Below are 16,987 nucleotides of genomic sequence, written 5' to 3' on the forward strand. Positions count from 1 at the left end.
TCCTTATCAATAAAGTGTTAATATTCACACCAACCGTTCTGAGATATGCTAATGTGATTTGTTTATTTTATATAAATAAATAAAACACTTGCAATATTTCCGTTAACTTTAAAATATGTTATCAAGATAGACTTGAGCAAATGTAAATTACTGAATGAAAAACCTATCATAACCAACGATGATCGAACGTTTTTAGAAAGACTGGCTTTAATGTATCAATTAATTTGTAAATAATGCAATTCTAATTAATTCCATGTTTTAAAACTTAACATTATGAATGATTGCTAATTATTATTAATTATATTGATATATGAAGACGTCAAACGTTTTTATTTTTTATATATATTGTGAAGTAAAACTTTTCAAAAAGTACGATTATGATATTTTATTTACGAGTATCATATCCACAGAAAGTTGCAAATGCCAATACAGCTTAAACGTAGTAACTCACATAATATATATCCCATAAACTATATCGTACCCACAAATGTATAATTTATCATTTAGCATTTTACCACTAATGCTTAGTTGGAGTACAGTGAATAATGTATAAAACTGCCATGGATCTATTCTATATTTATTTCTTTAATACTTTTGTAGCTTCTTAGCTCACCTTTAGCTTCTCCATCGTCCCAGTAGAGGTCACCTTTAGCATGCCCATCTTGTGGATAAACACGTAATGTAAATGGATTCTGACGGCTAAATAAATATAATATTTACTCATTTAGCTTTGATTAATAGTGATTAATAGTTTAATATATGATATCTAAAAACATATATCAAGAATGAAAAGAGAAATTACTTAAACAACACGCACTAATCTAACAAGTCGAAGGTTGCATTTAATGAAAATCGAGCATAACTTCAAACAGTTGTTCCAGCATAAAAATATATTGTAGATTTAATTAAGCATCAGTAACAGGTATAGGTGTGGTGTCCTGGGGTTAGAGCCCCACCCATTTCGATGCAAAACGCCCTCAATATGCAACATATTTTTCATCGCTTTTGGATTTGCTAAACTCTGAGAAAATAATTAATATTAAAAATGACTCGTTATATAAATTACATTACGTCATTTTCTTTTTGCAATGAAATATCACATCTAAAATGGATAAGCTGATTCAACAGAGGTAGGTCTAATTATAATCTCCATTTCCAAAAGACGCCAGAAAAATCATTGCTTTCATCGTGCGCTCGTTCGTATATGACTACATAATTTAACTGGCAGGAAACCGGAAACTGTTACAACGATGAATGAACTAACGAGTGAAGCCGTTTGAATGGACAGATTCCTCAAATTTGTCTACTTTCAGAAAAGCCTGTCCGTGAGTTTTTCGTTTGTCCATTATATAAAAGTTATCTTTTGCGAAAGCGCCTATTTGTGAAAACTTTTCTTTCGTCCGTTCGCCTAATATACGTCTGTTTCGACTCCAAAAATTGTCCATTACGAATTTTACAATCTTCCTTGAACTCTTTATTGGTATTTAGGTCTATTCTTGCGAGGTTCTTCCTCTTTTCTGTACAGCTGTTGATATTATAGTACCTTGAAGTATTACGTTTATTACTACATGAAAGTACCCGAGTACAACATTTGACCCTTTCTAAAGTAACGCATTGGAATATACTAAATTTTATTATATAAAGTGACATGTTACCTGCCAGCAGTGACTTATTCTCATACTTTATAGTTACATTGAAAAAATAATTAAACTAATTTATTATCAATGTACATCAATAAACATGACATTAAAATATAATTTATAGATCAAATTTTAATAACATAAAAGTTTCAATTTCGTATTTTTAAAAGTATATATATATACGAATGCTAAACTTCACATTTTGAATATCGCACGACACTTCTTCAGTCCAATCTATTTATTTCAACATTTTCTTCCACCCTCTAAGGTAGTGATTCTCAAACTTATTTCTTTGCGTACAACTTTAAAAATTCTGATCAAATTATCGTACTAGTATATAGTTTTTTATCTACATCAGAACAGCTAGAGCTGTACAAATTATCAGTTTGAGATATGACTTGACAACAACCGGCATACTATAGTATGAGAAATCCTACTCTGAAACATTGTAACTACTACCAATAAAGCTTTTGCTTTGTCTGAACATTAAATATAATGTACTTGTCAAATGGCACGCATGGCGCTGAGATGGCTACTATCATAACTTGTCATAAATTATCTCTCTGATGTTTGCTATTGTATTATTTATTTGTGACCAATAGAATGCGAAGATTTCAAGAAACAAGCAGCTAAAGGGCTTAAAAATTTGGGAGTGGAAGAATAATTTTGACATTTGAGCGTCTTTTTCTTAAAATTTCGGTGTTGAGGCTCTGCATGACTAGGTATGGAGATCATTTTAAGCCATTTCTATGTTACTAGGTAAACTATATAAGTTTCAGTGCATTCTATTTTATCTGTGTACAAAAATTTCGTATTCTAAATAAAATAAAAAATTCTGAGGACACATTATTGTAATTTTCTATTATAAATGAAAAGGGGTAATTTAGAATTATTATATATCTTTTGTGGTGATTATAATGTCCGTAAAAATGACAGCTTTTATACACAAAGTTAATTTAATACACGTAAAACACTTCGTCTTTAACATATTTTTATCAAAATATTAAACATAATAAGTTTGAAGATCCTTGGCTCATTTGTTCATTTTAAGACCATCATCTCATTTAACGTATAATGCTTTAAAATATTCTATTGTTTCAAAGTCTATATTTTTTTACAGATGCAGAATGAGTTATTATCATTGTTGGCCTAACTGTAAGTGATATTTTGTGAAATGAAATATACTTATAGTATGAAATATATGGTATTTCTATGCAAATTATTTTCATTCAAATAGTGTGTATTTATAAAGCTGTTGGCGAGTATTTGTATAAGTATCAAAACATCAATGAATATTGTTTCGAAATTATCCTTATACACCCATCAAATTGTCTTAATACATAAGAGCTTTGTTACTTCGAAGATTTATCAGGCATCTTAAACCTAAAATACCAAGTACAAACCTAGAAAAATTAAAGCATTTAGTAGAATGAAAATATGTTTTCAATGTTGACTACTGGTCGAACCAGCGAACTTTCTCTGAAACATTCTTGCATCCGTTTTAGATTATTAAATCAGAAGTATTTTATTGTTCTTATGTGTATGTGTCTTTTTATAGGTTGAATATTGCCTTTCAAAACACCCTGTATCTGTGCCATTTACTGTGTCAGAAAGAAAATACAACGTCCCAAGATAAATAAAGTATACAAAAATGAACAAAACTGGTCACATCCTTATTACTACAGCCTTGTGTGGAACCAAAAATTAAAAACAGAAAGAAAAAAATAAACAGAATAACAAAATTATTCAAGTGGAAAGTCTTTAAAACATAAAGAAAACTTTAGGCATTTATGAAATGTAGATTAATTTTAATGAGGGCGAAAATCCAGCCAAGAGAATAATTCTCAATATACAGTTAATTATAAAATGATTTGCAATGTTAACCCTCTACTTGCACAATGTAACATAGAGGCAATAAATAGTAAATAATGGTATTATTTTATTGGTTTCTCAATTGAACAACGTTACTTATAGGTAACTTACTCATTTATAATTTACCAAAATATATTTCACAAAAAACATTTTTGTGCAATTTAATAATTTCAAAGAAAATATTCCTTCTGTATTTTCAAAATTCTTTTAATAAAGGGTCAATGCAGTTTTTTGAAGTAGTACAATTCTTCTCAAAGAAACTTTGAGTCATAAGCTTTAAGCTACTCATAAATACATTAAATAAATATGGATAAACTAGTTTCTTTGAATAGGTGAGGTCAAGGTTAGTGACGACATTTTATACTAATTTGGTATCGTGTACTATGTGTTTTAGTCTTTAATTTTTGTTTGTTTTTTTAATTCTGCGCGAAGCTATACGAGGGCTATCTACACTAGCCGTCCCTAATTTAGCAGTGTTAGACTAGCTAGGCCTATTTTATAAGTACTATCATAGTTACGATAACAGTTACTTATCAATATTATTAAGTAATACTCTGTGGATTGGGATTGAAAACCGTCATTTCATCCAATATTCAACCCTTTCTCAAGCAAAGTAGTTAAATATATCCCAACACCATATATACATATATATATCATATTAGTTTTATACGGCCCGGTATGGCTAGGTGGGTTGAGGCGTTTGCCTCGTAATCTGAGGGTCACGGGTTCGAATCCCGATCGCACCAAACATGCTCGCCCTTTTAGCCGTGGGACCTTTTAATGTTACGGTCACTTCCACTATTCGTTGGTAAAAGAGTAGTCCAAGAGTTGGCGGTGGGTGGTGATGACTAGCTGCCTTCCCTCTAGTCTTACACTACTAAATTAGAGACTGCTAGCGCAGATGGCCCTCGTGTAGCTTTGCGCGATATTCAAACAAGCCTAGTTTTCTCTGGATGTAAATTGAACATTGTTAATCAACGGAGTAGTTATTTATTTTTAACACGCACTTTTTATAAGATTATATTCACTTTTTAGAGACATACTTATGTAAATTATAGCTGGATTTTCTGTTGCTTTTAATGAGTGAAGTAGTTATTTTGCACATATCAAACACATGCAAAAGTGAAAGCGCGTCTTATCGTTTATTGAACACTGGTTTTCTTGTTTTTATCGCGATGGTTTCAATAGTGTGTAGGTTTCTTTCATTCTGTGCTTTCGCTATGGTTCAGTATATGTTTTATTACGTGTATATGTGGACTTATACTTCTCAAGCTTAGCTGCTTGTTGGTTCTATCTTATAGTCTTCTGGCTGTTGATTTGATCTTCAACTCGATCACTACTACTGAATTATGGAGTTAGTTGATTTAAAGAATAAAATACTATTGTCTACATTGAGATCTGGAGACGCAAATGTGTTTAATTTGGGGATTAGGCTCTGTTAACCAGTTTGCCAACTTTTCTATCTTATTATGAATGTCATCCTTCATATAAAAAGTAGTACTGAAGTAACTGTAAAACCAAATATGGTTAGGAGATCAAGCTAACCTGACCAAAGCTGTAGTGAGTAGAAATAGATACCAGTTCTGACAATAACAAACAAACATAAAAGCCATACATCAACCCCCTTACATTTGAGTGAAACATTAAACACAGAAACTAACACCACAAACATCGACAATGATAGTTTTATGTTGATCACTTCAAGGAGACGACGTAAACTACTCTCAAACACACAAAAGAAAAAATATTCAAGATACACACACTGCAAAATATAACCCCCAAATACATGTCATAATCATAAGGAGGCATTCCAGATTCGTGTAATAAACCGGACTTGCTGTTGATATCAGATGATCTAAATCAGACATCAGAATTGTTGCCATTAAACAGTGAGATAAGGGCGGCGTTTTAATAAAGGGAGTTGAGCCGGCTGATCTAACCAGGTGACATGAATGAAATCCAACACAATACCATTTGTCATCAGAAGAATATGCTATAACTAAACGAACTTACACATAATATCATTCACCAAAACTTTAAAGAATTGCACCAAATAGAAAAAAAAAAGGATTAAAATAATAAAAGTAAGCATTGATAACTTGCAAGATATCCAACGTTTAATATCAAATGGTACTACACTCTGGTATAAGAGATTTCAAGTCGAAGAAACTAAAACGCCTACCGTAGTTGTAACGCAATGTTATAATTGTTAGCACTACGATTTCCAAATTTTTCGGTAGTTATTTTGATTTTAAAAAAGCCTAAAAGATAATTAGGGCGTTCAAAAACTCGGAGTTTCTCTTCGACCCCAAAATCGGAATTATAGCTTAGTCTTTAGTGAGTTTGTAAGCTTGTAGCTAATGGTCGAAACTATAAGTGGCTTAAGAAGGTTACATTGACAGAGGTTAAGCTATGTTAAAGTAAGTGTTTGAAAAATTTAATAGGCTTGATGTTCCAACGCTATGGGAACACGACCGCAGCCTATAAATCTCTCTCACGTTGTGTGAGTTGTAAAGGAAATATTCGCAATATACAATGCCCTAAAGAACACGAAAACCCATACGGTTGTAATTGCAAACAACAACACACAGCCAATTACAAAGACTGTTTAAAGTACAAAGAAATAAAAACAACAATTTACAACATAACAAGAACGACCTCACAACATTCAGAAACGAGTCAAACATATCACTTATCCCAACAGTAATCACACAAGAACCAACATATGTTGCTGCAGTGCAAAATGATCCACAAAGAGATATCTAATTCAAATAATTTCAGCCCCAAACCATAATAACCACTGAAACAAACATAAATGCTGGTCAAACAAATACATATCAACAAAAATAATATTCAGAAAAACTACGAACTTCGTGAACCAATACCGTTATCACAGAAAATAACCCATTAATGGATGCTACTGAGAATGCACCATCATTCCATACGTAATACAAGAATTCACGAGCTAATTTTTGCATGTTATATTAAACCTCTACATATGTACTTTGCATAATAAGACATAACGAACATCATGAATGATTTGTTACACCAGCAAACAGTTTTATCACACACCCGTAGAAAGATGTATAATTAAGCCTTAACCTATCACAAACTCTTACCAAAATATATACGATAACAAAATTTATCATTAAATCATTGTAAACAACATCAGTAACCTTATATCATTGCATATTAAACTTTCAGTACTTGGTTAGTATTCCTCATACTATGATAGCCCCCCCCCCCGTGTCAAAGGAACTTGACACTCTATTATTGAGGTTATAAATGTAAACCATCGTGATTTCATCCCATCTTCTCATTAGATTGCTGCTACAACTTGAGTAGCTCATTTAGGGTCATGGTTAGCAACTACTGGCTCCGTTCTGCCAAATAGTTTTCCATGGAATTAGGATCTGAAGACTTTGCTGGCCATGACAATCTTATAGTGTCCTCCTAGTGAAAATAATCCTGTACAGTATTTGCACTGTGGGCAATGACACTGCCATCTCGAAACACAAAATTATTGCCAAATTTTGCTATAGCATAAGGTAGAAATGTCATCTGAAGTCTGTACAAGGCGCTACTGAATTTCCCTGGAAGATACGAAAAGCAGTTCTTCCACCATGATGAATAGCCGTCCAAACACGCACTGCATAACCTCCTGTGCTTCCTATTGGAAAGACAGTCTTCCTTCATCTGTTTCCAGGCAAACAATGGGCACGAATTCTACGTCAACTTTAACAAGCTGTTACCTGAGTCCTAACTGTATGTTGGCATGCTGTCTTGTCCAAGTAATATGGTGATGGTGGTGAATTCTGGTTAATATCGGTTTGTAGATAGCCCTTCTTACATAATCTTTGTTTTGTTAGTTTCATGCCGTCCTTGTCATAAGGTGTTGTACTATTTCTTTCAACCTTGACGTATTAACATGATTAAACACCGACATCCTAGGCAGTGTTTTTTGGCGTCTATCTTGGAATGACATTTCAAGATACTGGTGGCACCCTACTGTTCTGACAATGAGCGTTTGCTTACTAACATTTCTCAACAGTCGAACAATTTGAAGCTCTGCAACTTCTGACAGGTGACGAGGCATGACTCTACCCCAAATACAGAGAAATTGTTTGAACAAATAATTGATCTGTTTTGAAAACGATTGTATCAAAAGCACACCCTTTTGTAGAAAACGTATGTGTGTTTGACGAAGAAATACTCCAAACAACTTATATTGAACAGAATAGGAACTCGTTCATACGTTTCTCAAACAAACTCTACTTTCTCTGCTACTGCCCGGGCATTTACTCAATGACTACTCCATGCATGTAAACAGTAACATCAATACTGAACAGCATACAAATATTTTGGTCAAGGAGTGTACAAAATGAAACAAAAGGAAATACCAACAGCTGTTATTCGCTATTTATCAAATTTTTTCGACAATAAAAAAATGTCGAGTGAATGTGGAGAGTACCTAATTTTAACCTTGGAAGCTAATCCCTTAAAGACCAAAATTTCAGTCTTCTCAATTAGCATACAATGTAGCGATATGGAAGAATCTACCAACTCCTTGAATTGTCGCCACAAATTTACAACTGTTCTAAATCAAATAGCAGAATATATTCAAAAACATAGAATTAAAATAAATGCGCCAAAATCCAATTATTCTCAAACTCAACAAAAATATGTAGATACCTGCCAGAAGTAAACTTGCATGAGATTTATTTTCATGTCGTCACATCAGAAAAATTCCTTGCATAACATATCATTCGAAATCAACATGAAAGGATCACGTCACCTAAATTACACGCATGGCAATATCGAGCACACTATGCTACAAGACTGTTCGGTAAAAGCACTGGAGCGTCGTGAAAAAACATTATTAGAATATATAAACAATATAGACCACCAGTTACACCGTTGCACATTAGCAAACTACAAAGAATACAAAACTCAGTAATCACTACAGCTTTTTAGAGTACCCAGTTCAAGAAAGACAATATTCATACACAAACAAAAAAACTTACAACCAATTCACGACGGACTTAAATTGCTCGTTCAGATAGTTTGATACAGATCATACTGTTTATTATACATGATGATGTTGGTTCTAAGTATTTCTCCCCACTCAATACGGACTGTAAGAAAAAGTCTACCTATCGTTTAGTATCACTTAGATGTCAAAATCGTTTTAAAAAGGACATTTATGTGTAATATGCATGTGGTAACTTTATCATGTAGAAAAATGATGTTTAGTTATGGAACCGTTTGCGAGTGTGAAGTACTTTATGTAATAAAATAAAGAAACGCAAACGCAGTGAAATAGCACTAAACGCCATAAGAGTTATATTTATGGACGTGGTCCTGAAGAGAGAGGAAGGATCAAGGTAATTAACTTATTGTTGGTGCCCTGAACAAGTTAATTTACTATAGCATTTAAAGTTAACATATAAATAGTAAAACATGAAGGAAAAGGTTTAAATAATACCTCAACCTTTCAGGTCGCATAGATCAACAGGAAACTCCACATTGCATCCGGATATTCTGTTACTGCATATTTTGATTATTACTTGAAACAAGCCAAAATTCTGAAAATTTTATTTAAAGTTTGTGACTTGTAGTAAAATTTTGTTGTGGTGTGAGTTTTGTACAAATTCAACTATTTACAACAGTGATTGTAGTAACGACAGAGGAGATACTCCATAAAATATGTTAATTTTTCAACATATGAGAAAGTTTATTATGAATTTAGTTTGTTTTGGAACTATGAGCTTGTTTGTTTGTCTTTTGAAATTCCAGCATAGCTTTACGAGGACTGTCTGCCCTAGCCGTCCCTAATTTAGCAGCGTAAGACTAGAGGAAAGGCAGCTAGTTACCACTACCCACTGCAAACTCTTGGGCTACTCTTTTATCAACGAACAATGGGATTGACCGTCACTTATAATGTTCTCACGGCTGAAAGGGCAAGCATGTTTGGTGTGATGGGGACTCGAACCCGTGATTCTCAGATTCCGAGTAAAGCGCCCTAACCAGCTAGCCATGCCGGGCCAGACTAATACGTTAACATGTCAAGTTCGGTGTGGGTCAGTAAATTCGTTTAAGAGGAGACAGCAAGACAAAACGTTCTGCTTGATGTTAGTTACAGCGCAGGCATGGTTTAATGTGCATAGGGCATGTGTGAAGAGCGCCTTTACACCAGTTATTATATTTGATCTGCTTTGCTCGCTGGGGCTCAATAACTGTAATAGCTAAAAATTCAGAATAATTATGACGCAAAAGTCAAATTTCAGAACGCGGTATAACACATCTGTATCTTTTACTTGGGTGAAAACAAGCACCGAAAAATCTGAGCTGTCACGACAACCTACCGAACAGTTTAAGGTCGTTCCTTCTCAGGATGAAAATCTACTAAAATATTCTCGAAATTGTAACGATAAAACCAAGGAAATCAACCATCAACAATCGCTGAAAAGCGCTTTTACTTTGGTTAAAAGTATAAATGAACGTCTTATCTGTACATCTACAACCAAATTTTTAAGAGATTATGATAATAAATTAACATTACAGAATATGTGAGATAGGAATAATGTGCCTGAAATATGTTCACAACAAACTAAACATGAACATAGAAATTATGCCAATAATAAACAGAACTTGTCAGGGAACATGTTGGTACATTATTTCATGATTACAATAATATGTTAACGTCACAAGAAAACGAGATGCTTAACATGCTAAGAAAAGAGAAATAAATCTAATTCATCGAGTGTGCCCCATCAGATAACATGTATTCTTTTTTTATGAAGGACAAATAACACTTTTGGTGCTAAACACATTTGCAGATCTAGAGCTAAATTACCTGTTCTTAGTGTTATTAGCATGTTCTTGGGTTGGGATGATGAAGCCACTTCTGACAAAAAGGTATTGGTGACTCGAGATTTTCAACGGTTAAAGTGCTTCCACTTTTCCAACTTCTTTTACCCTGTTTGCGTAGGTAATATAGACGATAAAAATACGCAAGAAAGACGGAAACAAATAACATAAAAATTTTAAAAAATGAACCAACTTTGAGAGATAAAATACAAATCGACTTGAAACGCTTCAGAATGAAACGACACATCTCAGTAATTAAGCTATAAAGTAATGAAAGCAAACATTTTATTTATTATAATTTTTTCTTAACAGTTTCTTTTACAAATATCTTCCATTTGTTTTTCGTTTTCTTTCTGTAGTTGTTTTATTAGAGACGAATAGAAATGTTTCACTATATATTTAATGTTGTTCCAGATTTTCGCAAGAACGAGATAAAACTACAGAAATACGCAAATTGAAGTATTCGTGAATAAAATGACAGGAAAAAAGAAACAACTGTTGTGGTATTTTCTTTTCTTTTTTAACTTTTTTAGTCTAATTACAATTCACTTAAAGTAGTTCACAACATAACTGTCGTTGTTGATGAAGTTTATAATAATATATAGCGCCTCGACTATTACTTTCTGTTGCACCCCAGCCAGCCTATTAAGCCCTGGTATTGATCGTAAGATGCAGTATAGTTGGCATATTCATGATGTGCTAAAAACACGTAGGCCCAAAAGTTTTTGATAAAACTGAACTAGAAACTCTTACAACCTGAGAGCTTTCGAAAGTTGGACCTTTCTTTTTCAGGGGCAATCTGGGAATGCCCAGTATAATTGAACGAGTGATATATAAAGATTTAGTTTAGTAACGTCATAGAGATCATCAGACTTTCCGGGAATTGCTTATTTCTCTGTGTGGTGTTGTAAGCCTCTCATTTCCGGTGCTCTGTAGCCGATGGCGATGATGTATATGAAAAGGTGTTAGTGGTATTTTAACTTTGGAATGGATAAAATACAGTAATGTGAAAAAGTTAGGATACCCTATGGAAGCCTGTTTATTTGTGTAACATTTTTGAATATATATATATTTAATCTCAATTTCAACAATACTGAGAGATTATAGGAACATATCTAAACATTTAAAACTGAAGAAAAGACTTTTCAAGATCTTCTGTAAGTGTAATTCTACAAAAATGCATATTCTAACTGAAGAAAAAGTTTATCCCCTTTGGCTGAAATAACTGCAGTGAGACGCTTCTTGTAGCCATCTACCAGTCTCTAACATTGGTCTGAAGAAAGTTTGCCCCACTCCTCAATGCAGAATTCTTTCAGCTGTGAGATGTTTGAGGGTTTCTTGCACATACAGCCCGTTTCAAGTCACCCCACAGCATCTCAATGGGATTAAGATCTGGGCTTTGACTCGGCCATTCCAGGACTCTCCATTTCTTAGTTTCCAGCCAGTCCTTGGTGGATTTACTGGTATGTTTTGGGTCATTGTCGTGTTGCAAGGTCCAGTTCCGCTTCAGCTTTAATTTTCGTACAGATGGTCTCACATGATCCTTAAGCACCCTCTGATACACAGTAGAATTCATGGTGGATTCTATGATTGTGAGCTGTCCAGGTCCTGCTGCAGCAAAGCAGCCCTAAACCATGACACTTCCACCTCTATGCTTCACAGTTGGTATGAGGTTCTTTTCTTGGAATGCTGTATTTGGTTTATGCCAAACATTTCCTCTGTTCTGGTGTCCAAATAATTCAATTTTGGACTCATCTGTCCAAAGAACATTATTCCAGAGTCCTGGTCTTTGTCTACGTTCTCTCTAACAAACTTCAGTCTGGTCTTGATGTTTCTCTTAGAGAGCAAAGGTTTCCTCCTTGCACACCTCCCATGCAAATTACACTTGTTCAGTCCCTTTCTAATTGTAGAGGCATGCACTTTCTCATCAACAGTAGCCAGAGCCTGCTGTAGGCCCTGTGATGACATGTTAGGGTGTTTGGAGACCTCTTTTAGCATCTTGCGGTCTGCTCTTGGGGTGAACTTTCTTGGACGACCAGATCTGGGCATGTTGGCAATTGTTTTGAAAGCCCTCCACTTGTCGACTATTTTCCAAACAGTGGAATGGCTGATTTCAAAATCTTTTGGGATCTTTTTAAATCCCTTACCAGACTCATAAGCTGCTACAATTTTCTTTCTGAAGGCCTCAGACAGCTCTTTTGCTCTCACCATGGTGCTCACTCTCACTTCAACAGTCAGGAGCACACCAAACTAAATGTCTGAGGTTTAAATAGAGCAAGCCTCATTCAAAAGGCTGAGTAACGATCTTCTAATCATGAGCACCTGGTGTGATACACCTGTGTGTGAGTTGAGCTATTTTAAGTGGGAATAAATGTGGGGGTGTCCTAACGTTTTCCTCAGTTATAATATGCATTTTTGTAGAATTACATTTACAGAAGATCTTGAAAAGTCTTTTCTTCAGTTTTAATTGTTTAGTTATATTCCTATAACCTCTCAATATTGTTAAAATTGAGATTAAATATCTATATATCCAATAATGTTACAAAAATACACAGGCTTGCATAGGGTATCCTAACTTTTTCACATGACTGTATGTGTTCATTTTTAAGAACTGTGCTTAGGTGTTTAAGTAAAAAAAGTCAAGATAACACCTGGAGAGTGATTAAGAAAGATATGTTATATAAATCAATTTAAAAACAGGAAAAAAGAATTATTTCATGAAAAGTAAATGAAGAATAAAGTTATTTTTCTGATAGAGATGAAACTGATGGCCGGAGATCACTGATTCTTGTTGAAGATAACAGCAACCTCAAACAAACGTGCAAATAACATTGAACAACCACGAAATATCTCTAACGTTGTTAATCTCTCAAACATAACTCTCTCTGAAGTAAAATTCAGTCTCCTTAGTAAAGGTCTCAACGTCTGCCCAAATAACACCTATATTAATGAGTTTGAACTTCTTTCTTACCTCCATGAATTCCCTAGAAAATTAAGACTTCTCGAGTATTTTTACAACAAACCTCATCCAACTGATAATCAACTTACACATAACTTTAAAGAAAAGTCTTTATAAACAACCCGCCAAACAGAGAGCCACTTATAGAAAGCTATATCAAAGCTGTAGAAAATGACATAATATGGACCTTAAAATCTTCCAAGCAATGTCCTAATGACATTAAGCAAAACAAAATAAATGCTTTAAACAATCTTAAATTGAATAACAATATCACAATAAAGCCAGCAGACAAGGGTGGAGACACTGTTATTTTTGACAGAAATGACTATATCTGGAAAGCTAACCCGCAACTAGAGGACATTAATTTCTATAAAAAAAACTCTCGCATGATCCTAGAACTCAGTTTATTAAAACCATAAATGAAAAACGTAAAGAATTCCTCAAAGACAATAAAATCAACAAAGAAACCTTTCAGTATTTGATACCCAGACAAGCTTTTCCGGGTAAATTTTATCTCTTACCCAAAATACACAAACCAAACGATCCTGGGCGGCCCATAATTTCTAATATAAACATGGCTACTGAAAGGCTGTCTGCTTTTGTCAACCAACACATGAAAAGTATTCCCCCTGTACATGAAGGATACCCCACCTTCTCAACATGATAGAAGATATTAACACTGACAACAGTTACCACAAAATAGTCTTCTTTGAACGATGGATGTTTCTTCTCTTTTCACCAACATCCCACATGATGAAGTCCGCATTAAGCATCTCTAATCCATCAGAACCTCAAACAATAACCGATCTTACCAGTCTAGTTCTAACTCCGAACAACTTCGAATTTAATAACAAACATTACATTCAAGTTAACAGTGCTGCAATGGGTACTAAAATGGCTCCCAATTATACCAATATCTTTGTGGGTCATATTGAAAACCAGCTTTTACAACTCAGCCCTGTAAAACCTCATACATGGAAACGTTCCATAGACGACATTTTTCATTTGGACAGCCGACTTTCAATCACTTAAAGAATTTATCACACTTGCAAACTCCTTTCACCGAACAATCAAATTTACTTGCGATTATTCGCCTACATAGATTGACTACTTTAACGTTACAGTTTCTTTAAAAAAACAGTATTTTAAAAACAGACTTGTACGAAAAGTCTACAGACAGACCACAGTGTCTTCACTATAAAAGCTGTCACTCCTCTCACACTAAATGAAACATTATCTACAGTGAAGCTCTTAGAATAAAGAAAATATGTGCAGATGAAAGAAATTACAGAAAACACACTAAGGATCTAAAACAGAGATGGAATAAAGAAATCGAAATCGACAAACATATTGAGAAGGCTAACAACATTCGGCGAAAGAATATCCTAAACCAGAGTAACAGTAAACTTTCAAATAGAATTCGTCTTGTTATTACCTACCATTTTAAACTCATAAATGTTTCACGAATTCTGAAAGAAACATTTTCATCTACTACAGCTTAACAGTCATCTTAAACAGATATTTCCTGAAATTCCCGTTGTTTCCTTCCGAAAAAACAGAACTCTAAAAGATATCCTTGTTAACACAAAAATAAATTACACCCCACCCCAAAATGGTTGTCGTTCATGCAATAAAGGCCATTGTCAAACCTGCAAATTCATAAAAACCGCTGATTCACTTTCCGATAAGCACAATAGACGAAATTTTAAAATATCTAAAGAAATCACTTGTGAAACAAAAAACACCATTTATCTTAAACAGGGAAAAAATGTAATTATCAGTATATAGGGCATACACAAACAACTCTCAGAGAACGTTTTAGCAATCACAAATCCTCTATTAACACCGAAAAAGATCTCCTTGTTGCAAAACATTTCAACCAGCACGATCAAAACTAAAGCAGACAAAGAAATAAAAGAAGCTAATTGGATTGCCAAGCTAAACATTGTTCAACCTTTCTGAATTAATGTAGATCCAGGAATCAGTGATCTCCGGCCATTAGTTTCATCTCTGTCAGAAAAATAACTTTATTCTTCACTTACTTTTTCATGAAATAATTATTTTCTTCCTGTTTTTAAATTGATTTCTATAAACATATCTTTCTCAATCACTCTCCAGGTGTTTTTTTTTACTTAAACACTAAAGCACGGTTCTTAAAAACACACGCATGTTTTATCCATTCCAAAGTTAAAATACCACCAACACCTTTTCAGATATATCATAGCTATCGGCTACAAAGCACGGGAAATGAGACGCTTACAACACTAAACAGAGAAATAATCCAATGACTACCAACATACGCACCTCTCAACTAGGTACACAAAATCAGTAATCTACCCACCCTTAGGAATAGGCTAACTGAAATAGCATACAAATTAACACTTAAAAGCAGAACATAGAAATGAACTAACTGCGTCAGCGTCAGTTACAAATAACCAGCGCTCCTACAAAATACATCTCACCATATAACATATTTCAACAGTCAAATCACTCAGCGAAACACAACTATAAATAAGGTGTATATATATATGTGTGTGTTTATGTGTTGTTGTTTTTCAGCTCTGGGCACCGGACAGGTAGAACATTCGGCGCCTGTCCTGTGAATGTGGGTTTTCTCGGGACATTTTCTCCCACAACAAACAAACAAAATACTGACAGTTGTTTCGGTTGAAAATTTCCAGTCCCCTAAGGAACTGGAGATAACCAGGGGTGCTCAGAAAGATACTTTCTCTTCGCCTACTCTTGATTTGAGAATTAGATCGATCGACCCAAGAAAATTTGTAAAAGTAAAAGTTGAAAAAATGAATATAAAAATAAAAAATAAATAGTAAAAAATAATAAAAAATAAATTCGTGCTGATACAAATGATAATGACGTCGTAGTAGTAAGCAAGCCAATATAAGCCAACAACGTGCACCCGATGTGCGCCACAACAAATTCTGACGCACTTGGATTTATAGATCCCATCCACTCCGTGAGACGTTCCACTGATTATCGTGGGGTTGGTCTGCAGTTTGTTTCTTTTCTGCCGGCGGACTCCAGAATTGTCCACTTCCTTTTTGCCGCCTTTGTCTCGCTCATCGTTCTCACCCAACATTTTCGTACTGCCTTGCCTTCGTTGCCTCAAACAAGCCAAATTAAAATACAGGAAAAATCCCAGGTACAGATAAATAATCTTCCACGAGCGGGGACGAAGAGGAACTACAACGTTCCTGAACACCCCTGCTGGGGAGAGAATTCCTCAGTCTTCTCTCTCTCTAAACTAAACCCCCGCCAGGGTTTCGTTTCGTATACTGAGCAATCTGGGTCCACCTTTCGAAAGCGGTCGGGTTATAAGGGTTTCTATTTCAGTATAGTTTACATCTTTATTTCACACTCTTCTTTGGTTTCACTTATGTGACCTATGAATACAAATTGTTACAATACAGCTACGTGAAGAAATCGTATGCAAAGAGCCACAGGAACAGGCAATCTGAGTCGTTTTTTGCCTGTTGTTTTCAGAATGAAATATATATTTAAAATCTTGAAGCACAAAGGGTTTGGATCGAAAGAAAATAAAACTTACCATAGAAAAATAAGTTGCCTACCTCATACAGATACCAATAATCCTTGGGTAAATAAACGTTTACTTGCTTTTGTCCCTGAA

General features: G+C 34.4%; 1 pseudogene across 1 annotated transcript in view; it reads right to left on the reverse strand.

Annotated features, from left to right (window-relative positions):
- LOC143224799 (sucrase-isomaltase, intestinal-like) overlaps nt 1–16,987 on the reverse strand; it is a 97,511-nt pseudogene that overhangs the window by 19,208 nt on the left and 61,316 nt on the right. The window contains exons 20-22 of the transcript XR_013013445.1: nt 16,929–16,982; nt 10,369–10,491; nt 614–699 (exon numbers count right to left, since the gene is read on the reverse strand). The product of XR_013013445.1 is annotated as a sucrase-isomaltase, intestinal-like (transcript). The remainder of the gene's footprint in view (nt 1–613; nt 700–10,368; nt 10,492–16,928; nt 16,983–16,987) is intronic.

The sequence above is a fragment of the Tachypleus tridentatus genome, chromosome 1, assembly GCF_004210375.1.
Source record: "Tachypleus tridentatus isolate NWPU-2018 chromosome 1, ASM421037v1, whole genome shotgun sequence".
NCBI lineage: Eukaryota > Metazoa > Arthropoda > Merostomata > Xiphosura > Limulidae > Tachypleus > Tachypleus tridentatus.